The 7964-nt window shown below is 41.2% G+C and overlaps 1 long non-coding RNA gene across 1 annotated transcript; it reads right to left on the bottom strand.

Moving 5' to 3' along the window:
• Window positions 1–839: 839 nt before the first annotated feature.
• On the bottom strand, window positions 840–4823 carry LOC135612581 (uncharacterized). The gene is made up of 2 exons (XR_010487006.1): window positions 3171–4823; window positions 840–1075 (listed from the first exon to the last, which is right to left on the bottom strand). It is a non-coding gene; the product is annotated as an uncharacterized LOC135612581 (long non-coding RNA).
• Window positions 4824–7964: the final 3141 nt, after the last annotated feature.

The following is a 7964-nucleotide window of genomic DNA, read 5'->3' as shown; positions in this document are numbered from 1 at the left end:
GGCCTAGGAACAAGCTTCCACACCTTATTTCTCTTAAATTGATTTAACTCATCTTGCATTGCGATAATCCATGAATCATCTTTCATTGCTTCGTCAATATATTTAGGTTCAATTTGGGAGAGAAAAGCGGCGTTGGCACAAAAATTTTTAAGAGATGAATGTGTTTGAACCCCCTTAGATGTGTCTCCTAAGATTAGCTCCTTAGGATGAGCATCTACATACTTTCAATCCTTGGGTAAGGATGTTTCGGAAATGGATGCATCCAAGTTGCTAGTTGGAGAAGGGGTTTCATTTAAATTCAAAGAATCAAAATTAACATCATCATCAAAGTCATTTTTCTTGATTTCGGAAATCTTATTGAAAATAACATGAATGGATTCTTCTATAATTAAAGACCTTTTATTGAAGATACAAAAAGCTTTAGAAACCAAAGAATAACCAAGAAAAATTCCTTCATCCGATTTAGCATCAAATTTTCCTAAGGCATCTTTTTCATTCAAGATAAAACACTTACACCCAAAAACTTTAAAATATGAAACATTGGGTTTTTTATTGTTTCACAACTCATAGGGAGTTTTGGTGAGTAAGTGTCACGCCCCTCAAAATATCCATGATTTTTAAAATTTTTCATCACAGACCAATCCAGGATCCAAACTAACGTTTGAGGACACTGAAAAACATTCTATTCATATTCACATCCATAAAACCTGTGCAGTTTATAATCATATATCACATCACTCAATAATTCACATTTATGGCAACCCAAGCCAACTTGACAAACATGAACAATATTTATAAATCCACAAGCTAAATAATTTATACAATAAGAACTCCAACTATTCACCACAAGTTCATATCATTATAAATTAGGCTTAACATTCAGAAATTCCAAATAAGAGAGATCTCCTAACACTTTGACACAGTATATCCATTTCGGTTCATCGACAACATTTCATTACATACAAAACATACTTATACAACAATATCGTAATAACCAACCAGACTTGCCCATCATTCTGAATAGCTATCCACTGCCTCAGCCCAAATCAAACATCTCGAAGAGTAACAAGCTGACCTGAAAGATTTATATAACAACGGAGTGAGCCAAAAACGGCTCAGCAAGTGACAAAGCATATTCAGAACAAAAGGAACGGATTCAAACGAGTAAGGTATCATAATGTAAGGCAGAATACAAGAATTCTCAAGGATACCATCTCAATAGATACCAAATCATACGTATCATGTCATTCATAACATATTTGATCCATAACGAATGGAGCATAGAGTAATTGAAGCATATCGATGGCAGATAGGACATTTCCGAACATATCAGTTCATAGCAAATGGAGCACAGAGTAATTGGAACATATCAATGGCAGATAGGACATTTCCGAACATATCAGTTCATAGCAAATGGAGCACAGAGTAATTGGAACATATCAATGGCAGATAGGACATTTCAGAACATATCTATTCATAGCAAATGGAGCATAGAGTAATTGGAACATATCAATGGCAGATAGGACATTTCAGAACAAATCAGTTCATAGCAAATGGAGCACAGAGTAATTGGAGCATATCAATGGCATATGAAATGTTCCGGAGCATATCAACGGCATATGGAACATTTCGAAGCATATCATCAGTGAATGAAGCATTTCAGAGCATATCGAAAACAAATATCGTACAGAAGCTCAAACGTCGTCTTTGACGTTGCAAACATATCAATCTTATCCAAAGCATGTACAGAAACACATAACCAAAGCTCTGGATATCATATCAAACATACAGAAGGTGTAGTGGGATCTCAGTCAGAATGTGATTCATCCATTTCTGAATGACCACCTGACAAAAGTCTCCCACGTCTGGGAGCTCCATCCACCCACGTCTAGGTGAAGTCAAAGGGGCCGGCAGAGCATCGCAGGCTCTAAGCAATATCCCACAAAGCGGGACCCCACAAAGCGGGCAAATCAGCGCATACCCTTTACCATTTCTGGCAAAGGTCCAGACAATCCCACAAACACCAGAGTACAAAAGGGCAGTACGAACAATAAATAGCATATATCGGAAGCACACGCGGAACAACAAACGTACATGTGCCTTTACGAGTCAAATATGATGCAAGGAACAAATCTCTCACAAATGTATTCAGATTTGGAAACGAAATGAAAGCAAGAGCATTCAAGGATTCCAAACAATCATATATAGCTCAATTCAAATAAGAAGGTTAGATAAATTCAATGTCAAAATGAATGAACTGGAATAGGCACATATCGGGAGCAAATGCAGAACAATGGAATATACATGTGCCTATATGGGTCAATACGATATAGCATAAACGTTCCACAATGGTTTTCAAGAATGCAATAATTTTAAGGACAAGAGTATACAAGAACTCAAAGCAGTAATATAAAGCTCAATTGAATAAGAAAGCTAAAGGATATCAACTTCCAAAGGAATGAAACCAGAATATGAGAAATCGACCAAAGCTCGATTTCTGGCAGAATACAAGAGGCACATTGAACAAATGATTCAAACTATCAATCGTGCTCCAATTTACTCAGAAATAATCATTGGATAATACTTTCAGATAAGACAGGCTTCATAGGAATTGAACTGTCCAACAGAGAGAGTTACAAATAATTTGGTAAGCAAGTGTCGTAGAACAAAATCTCTGTTGGCAGAATTCATAATGTCAGATTCAACAGATAACTGGGCAGGTGTTTGGATTCCAAATCTTTCAATCCATATATCAAAGAAAGGTCTACGAGTCTAGTTTCCAATGAAATCAGTTTTGAATAAATCAGAGTTTCCAACAAAGACTTATAGGCAGCTCGGTATCAAAAGGTCAGAATCTCAAAAGTTGCACAGATTCGAATCGTTACGTTTAAACAGGAGATATAACAAATGCAAGGCTAGAACAATTCAAAGTTCCTCATATTCAAAGCAAATGTAGAGATAAAAATGGCAGTGAGGAAGATCAGGATACTTGCAATAAGACATATCAGAGCAATTATAGGAGAAACGATCAGGGAACTTGCAATAGAAAGGATCGAAACAAGTGGGAAACTTGCAATAAGAAATATCAGAGCAATTATAGGAGAAACGATCAGGGAACTTGCAATAAGAAATATCAGAGCAATTATAGGAGAAACGATCAGGGAACTTGCCTTTCAAATATTTTGATCTGAATATCCAAGGAAGGTGCCAGTCCAATCTTTCTACTTTTCCTCCGTGTCCTCTCTCTGTTTCGTTTTGTGCTCCCGTTTTCTTCCTTTCTTCGTAACTACATCACGTGTCGAACATCGAGGCACAGTCACCTGCTCTCTCTTACTCTCATTCCTTCTTTTTCTTTTCCAAACGCAGCTGCCACAGCCGCCGCCGCTGCCGCTGCCACTGCCACAATCGCAACTGCGGTCACAACCGCAGCCCCCTTCCACTGCACTATTTCCTTCTTCCCTTCTCTCGTTCCTACTCTTTCTCTTTCCCAAAAGCAGCTACTGCAGCCACCACCGCTGCCGCAGCTACCGCAGCCAACGTCGCAGCCGCAGCCGGAGTCGCAGCCACGGCCGCAGCCACCACACTCGCAGCCTCTTCTTCCTCCCCTGCTCTATTTCCTCCTCCTCTTCCAGCTGCAGCTGCCACTGCCGCAGCTGCCACCCCTTCTCCTCTTCCTCTCATTCTTCCTCTCCTTCCCTTTCTCTTCTTCTTCCTTTCCTTCTCTTCTTTCCTAGCCACAGTTGCAGCTGCCATCGCCGCAGCCGCAGCCCCTTCTCCTCTTCCTCTCTTCTTCCTCTCCTTCCCTTTCTCTTCTTCTTCCTTTCCTTTTTCTCTTCCTCTTTCCCTGCCACAGCTGCAGCTGCCACAACCGCAGCCGCAGCTACTTCTTTCCCTTCTCCTCTTCCTTCTCCTTCCTTTCTTCTTCTTCTCTCCCCGCTGCAACTGCTGCAGTCACGGCCGCAGCCACGGCCGCAACCTCTCCCTCCTCCCCTGCTCATCTTCCTCTTCTTCTTCTCTTCCAGCTGCAGCTGCCATCGCCGCAGCTGCAGCCCCCTTCTTCTCCCCGACGAACAGCACCTCCTTTCCTCTGTTTCCTCCTGCAGGAAACAGAGGTGCCGCCTCTTCACCCACTTCTACTTCTTCTCTTCTTCCTCACCATCTCTTCCTCTCCTTCTCTTCCAGCTGCAGCTGCCACCGCCGCAGCCGCAGCTCCTCCTTTCCCTTCTCTTCTTCCTCTCCTTCCTTTCTGCTTCTTCTCTTCTTCTCCTTCCTCCCCTTCTTCTCCCCGATGTCACACACACCCTCTCCTCTGTTTCCTCTGCAGGAAACAGAGGTATCACAACCTCTTCTCCTGCTTCCTCTTCCTCTTCTCTTCCTTCTTCTTCTTCTTCTCCTCTTCGAACGCCCCACCTCTCCTCTCTTTCCACCTGCAGGAAACAGAGGTGCTGCAACCCTAGCTGCTGCCACCTCTCGCTCCTCTCCCTCTTCCCTCTCTTTTCCCTCTTCTTCTCCTTCTTTTCTTCTCCTCTTCCCTTTTCCTCCCCAACCCCACACACCTCCTCGCTGCAGCCTTGCCGCAACTATCATCCTGTCTTCTTCTTCTTCTTCTGCTTCTTCTTCTTCTTCTTCTCTTCTCCCTCTTCTTCCTCTCTTCTTCTCCCCACGCCCCACAGCTTCTCGCTGCAGCCCTCGCTGCAGCCACCTCCTCTTCTTCTTCTTCTTCATCTTCTTCTCTTCTCCCTCTTATTCCTCTCTTCTTCCTCCTCTCTTCTTTTCCCTCTTCTTCTTCTTTTCTTCAACCACTCTCCTTCTTCTCCTCACGCCCCACCGCTCACTCTGTTTCTGGAAAGAAACAGAGTGCGTGGGAGGCGGTGGGATAATACCGAATTTTCGGTTTTTCCTTTTCTTTTTTTTTTTTCTTTTTGCAACTTAGCAGTTTAGTCCTTGTAATTTCTATATTTACATATAGGTCCCCCAATTTACATATAAATCCTTATTAATACATTTTTAAAAGTGGGGGATATTACAGTAAGGGTCTTACTAGAACTGTATTCAAAATATAGCATGCAGTGTTTATGACTTCAGCCCAAAAATAATTGGGTAGGCTATATTCATTCAACATGGTTCTTGCCATTTCTTATATATGTCTATTCTTTCTTTCTACTACTTCATTTTGTTGAAAATTTCTTATAGTAGAGAAGTTGTGGTTATATCCATTAGATTCACAAAATTATTGAAAATCACAGTTTTGAAATTCACAACCGTGATCTATTAAGACTCTAGCTAGGAGAGCCCTAATTGAGAGGGACATTCATGTAAAATCTACCTAAACCAACCCTTATTAAAGAGGTGAAGAGGCCGGTTAGGGTTAGGAGGTTGTTTCTTACAGAAGAATTAGGAGTTGTAAAGGAATAGGAGTCTTGAGTAGAAGTCCTATTAGGAGTTGGTTAGAAGTAGGAGTCTTGAGTAGGAGTCCTATTAGGAGTTAGGGTTTAAAAACCCTATAAACAGCCTTGTATTCCTCCTCTTTTAAGAAGCAATAGATGAATCTTTTCTGCAGCCTTTGAGCAGCAACTTGGAGGGAGGAACCCCTATAGAGTTCCAAGGAGGCCGATCCCCTAAAGAGATCAACCCCAAGTTTAGAATCTGAAAGGGTTCTAACACCTAGTATTAGAGCAGCATTCTTAGCATCTCACTGCCCTTCCACAGCCATCTATCGACCCTCCACAATCGCCCAAAGCAATTCCCACAATTGCTTAAGAGATCGTTGCCAAATTCCATCGTCATCTCCATCACCACGGATCATCCTTTGATCTCCCCGTGAATTGCAACAGGTTCTGGTTTTCTACATTACTGCTACTGCAATTTAGTTATCCTTATTTGAAAATCCCAAAAAAATTATTCCTATATTGCTGCATAAACTTTTCGTCATAAAGTTTTCATCTCTACGACGAAAGATACATTGCAGAATTCCAACCGTATAGCACCGTCTGTTTGATCTTGGTACTGTGTTTTTTCTATCCAAATCTCTACGAAATTTTTATGATATCTTTGACACTTCCTAACAGCAGATTTTCCTTTAGTTTTGTAAAAAAATTCTCAATATAAATCATTGATATTTTACATCTAATCTGCTAAACTTGAAAATCTGCACTGTAAAATTTTTGTTGCATAGCACTGTTTATTGATCTTGATACTACGTTGTTTCTATCCAAATCTCTAGGAAATTTTTATGATAGCTTTGACACTTCCTAACAGTGGATTTCCCTTTAGTTTTATCAAAAAATTCTTAATACAAACCACTAATCTTTTATGTCCAATCTGCTATACCTAAAAATCTGTGCTGTAGAAAATTTCAGCCGCATATTGTTGCCTTAACCCATCTATTTGCAATCTTTTTTGAATGAAATTTCTTATACACTTCATAGATCATCTTGACTTCCATCTATGATTGATCTATTAAGAAATTCATCTCTAAAAATGATTTTATGTTGCTGTAAATTTTCGTCGTAGCCCATTGAAATTTTTCGACGAGAATTCTGCAATCGCAACTTGCACTAATTTCCTTACTGTTATACTGCCGAAATTTTTTTGATTAAATTAGATGTCCTTGCTGTCATCTAAACTGTGATTTTGCTATCAATTTCCTCCTCATTTCTCTCAAGTTTTTGATGGAAATTACATCGAGAAACCATCATTTCTTCGACGACAATTCTACTCTTACAAGACAGCACATACTTGCTGCAACTTCCCCTGATTTCTATCAAACCTTTGCTACCATCTATACCAGATCCAAAACATTCATCCACAGCCCTAAAACTCCACCAAACCACACCCTCAAACTGCACCCAAAATAGCCACAAAACAATCCTAAACCGTAGCCTACATCCACCAATCCACCAACCCTTTCGACCATCACCTCTCTCAACCAATACATGCCTTTAACCCGACAACAAAAGAGATATCTTAACATCACAGATTTGGTGGAATATACTATGGCATCTACGGAGGTAATCAATGCTAAATTTGAAGCCTTCGAGATGCTAATGGAGGATAAGATTCGGATGCTCTTTACCGAACTCAGATTGGGCCGACCACTAAGCCCGAAGAAATCACATCAAGGAGAGAGCTTCGCCTAATCACACCAAGCCCGAAGATATGACTTCCAAGAGAGGGGAAGCTCTATGACCAACCCCAACTATCCATGCATGAGAGTGGACTTCCCTAGATGGGAAGAAGGAGACCCAATTGGTTGGATCTCGCGCGCGGAGCGATATTTTCGGTACCATAAAACCGCGGATGCATCTATGGTGAAAATTGCAGCTATACATCTTGAAGGGGATGTTATACAGTGGTTTGACTAGTTTGAACATACTTATGGAGTCCTTTCATGGCGACAATTCAAAGAAGGACTGCTGATCCGCTTCAGACCAACTGATTACGAGAATATTGACGGACAACTAGCAAAGATCCGACAAACCTCTACCATTCAAGAGTACCAAACCAGGTTTGAAAAGTTATTTAATCAAACTCATGATTGGTCTCAAAAACAGCTATTGAGGACCTTCATTGAGGGCTTGAAGCTGGAGATCCGAGGAGAAGTTAAAGCGCGACAACCGTATACGCTTATGGCAGCCATCTCTTTCGCACGACATCAAGAGGAGCAATTGAACAATGAAGCTCGGAGGACTAGAGTCGCTCCACAACCAGTAATATTGAAGCCCTTAGCCTCCCCTACTGTCGACCAAGTCCCTACACCAAAGAGGTTAACAAGAGAAGAGCTTCGGGAGCGATATGCGAAGGGGTTATGTTGGCATTGTGACGAGCCGTGGAGCCGTGAGCATCGCTGTAGTAAAGGGGGACTTCTTATGATTGAACCGATAGAAGAAGAGGTCATTGAACATCCAAAAGAGAGCCTTGAACATGAAGAGGAAGATGTAGAAGAAGAGCCACAACCGACCGAA

Source organism: Musa acuminata, chromosome BXJ2-5 (assembly GCF_036884655.1).
Source record: "Musa acuminata AAA Group cultivar baxijiao chromosome BXJ2-5, Cavendish_Baxijiao_AAA, whole genome shotgun sequence".
Classification (NCBI taxonomy): domain Eukaryota; kingdom Viridiplantae; phylum Streptophyta; class Magnoliopsida; order Zingiberales; family Musaceae; genus Musa; species Musa acuminata.
This window is presented reverse-complemented; position numbering and strand designations above follow the sequence as displayed.